Source organism: Oratosquilla oratoria, chromosome 41, assembly GCF_046742065.1.
Source record: "Oratosquilla oratoria isolate Oo_2021 chromosome 41, ASM4674206v1, whole genome shotgun sequence".
In the NCBI taxonomy this organism is placed as follows: domain Eukaryota; kingdom Metazoa; phylum Arthropoda; class Malacostraca; order Stomatopoda; family Squillidae; genus Oratosquilla; species Oratosquilla oratoria.
The window spans coordinates 13,632,544-13,635,043 of NC_134817.1; the positions used below are offsets into that span (position 1 = coordinate 13,632,544).

A 2,500-nucleotide genomic window follows, 5' to 3' on the forward strand; every position below is an offset into this window, starting at 1 on the left:
AGATTAGTACTGAATACAGGTAAAGATAGATCTGCATTATTACTCCTAGTATTACGAGGATGCTTTCTAAATTTGAACAATGATCTGGGACTAATTGTTTTAAATATCAATAGCAAAGTGAAGTATTTAGTTTTCAAATATTCCTAAATTTGTCTATTTTATCTGTTGACTTCATTTTCTTTATATGGAAAATACATCGAAAGAACTTATTTTGTGAAATGGTTAATTTATTTAGAAATAATGGCCAAGTGCTTGCCAATAACGAAACACAATATTGAAGATTTGGATAGAAAGCTCGTTTTAGTTTCCTCAGTTAAATTATGAGGAACTCTATTAAAGACACCAGTTATTTTCGATAGCTTTAGGCAAACTTAATTGATATGTACTTTCCAATTTAAAAATCAACAATTTTAACACAAAACAGGAGGGGAAACATGCTTTAAATCAAATAACTTGAAACTTAATATTAGCAAATATAATTACACATTCTTTCGGCACAGGTCTTTAATTCAAACATCGATATTATTTAATTCAGTAGACGCAGTTTCAATGATAAGGTAGCATCATCAGCATAAACAGTAAAGTTAATTTTGGAACTAACATTTATTGCATCGTTCGTGAATATCAAGAAATGTGTGGGCCCCAAAAGAGATCCTTGTGGTACAACTTTACACATTTAACTGACGAATATTCTTTATTACAATAAACAGTTTTCTGTTACTCAAATAGCTCCGAAATAATCTGTGTGACCCTTTTGACTCCTACATGATTTAATTCATAAAACAGAATATTGTGATCTATGCCATCAAATGCCTTGGATAGGTCAATAAAGATCCCAACAACAAGCTATAAGATAGCCGTTTCATTTGGTTCCTAAAAACATGGTGTCGTTTAACTATAAGGTTATTATCTTCAAGATACGACATCAACGAGAAAATATTATCTTTTTATATATTTTGATATATGCTGGGAGCATAGAAATTAGTCGAGAGTTATTGTTTTTTATCACTCGATTTAGATACTAGCGCTACTTTAGTTTGTTTTAATTAATCTGGAAAATACCATCTTGTTGCTATAGAAAGAATGATTGCGTGAATCAAGGCAATACTTATTAAATCAGATGAAGCTTTATTCTGAAAGGGGCGTCAGGTATATTGAGATTTCTGGAGTATTTGTGAGATAGTTCTTGTAACTAAGATTTGTAGTATCAATATCTATAATGTTTTTGAAAAAAAAATGTATTCGGAATGTCCATGTAAGGAGTATTTACTTCAATGTTACTTTTATCAACAGAACCCGTTTTCTCCTAATAATGTTTTTTCTTTTATCCTGATTATTAGGTAATTGTTGTTTAAGATATATATATTTTTGACGTTCCCAATTGTGCTGTTAGTTTATTTCTATATTCTATATTCTCTTGATAGGAGCCATTTCCTAGCAAGTCATTCCTGTCTTTTATCTATGTTAACCTTTAGATCTAACTTCTTCCTGAAGTTCCGTTTCGCTGTTTTGATGGGAACATTTTTCTCAGATACTTTAAAATAGTTAACATAGAAAAGTACAATAGTATAGGTAGTATAAAGGACAGAGACAGGTGGGGGGGGGGGGTCGCCGATTAAATGAAGCGGCCTTGCTCTGGATGTGCTGTGTCTTGCCGCATTGCTTCTGACCCAGGGCAGTGGGCGAGATGCTGGGAAGGCCTGTCATTCAGGAAGAGACAAGAAAAGAGGAAGGGAGGGAGGGAGGGAGGGGTGGTGAAAGAGAGTGGAGTATGTGGGGATGAAATGGGTTGGAGTGGATTTATGCTTTTGACTTTGGATACCTCCCTTTAAGGGGGAAAAGCCGGTGGTATATGTATATATGTATGTATGTATGTATACCAAATTATTTTTGGGACATGTTCAACTAATTACATGATTTAAAACTTTTAATGCAAGTTCGTTACTAAATTCTTGTGTGTGTGTGTGTGTGTGTGTGTGTGTGTGTGTGTGTGTGTACATATATGTCTATGCATGTGTGTGTGTGTGTGTGTGTGTGTGTGTGTGTGTGTGTGTGTGTGTATGTATGTGTTTCAATGCACGTCCGTGTATGTGCGTGCGTGCGCGCGCACGTGTGTGTATGTGTACGTATGCACGTCCATGTGTGTGTGTATATGTGTGTGTGTGTGTGTGTGTGTGCGAGTGTGTGTGCGTGCGAGTGTGTGTGCGCGTGTGTGTGTGTGTTTGGGCTCCGCTGTAGCATGCATTAAGGCGTAGTAGACACTAACCTTTCAGGAATTCAGCAAACTTCAGTCAGTTCCTCAATACTTTGCCTGAAACTTCGTTCACACTGCGACTGAAGTCTTAATGCGTAGTCCATTTTAAGTGTTTCTTTTGCCGAGATGATGCACCGAATATTTTACGATTCACTGAGAGTAATATAACACTAAATCGTCAAGACGTTTTTGTTTTGGGGACGATTTTCAGTCTCACTTCCGTAATTTGGTTCAGTTACCTACATA

General features: G+C 35.8%; 1 protein-coding gene across 1 annotated transcript in view; it reads right to left on the reverse strand.

Annotated features, from left to right (window-relative positions):
* Window positions 1-2,500, reverse strand: part of GlcT (ceramide glucosyltransferase) — a 46,791-nt gene that overhangs the window by 44,070 nt on the left and 221 nt on the right. The window contains exon 1 of the mRNA XM_076178060.1: window positions 2,267-2,500. This exon is cut by the window's right edge and continues 221 nt beyond it. The gene's annotated coding sequence lies outside the window, so the exon portion shown is untranslated. The remainder of the gene's footprint in view (window positions 1-2,266) is intronic.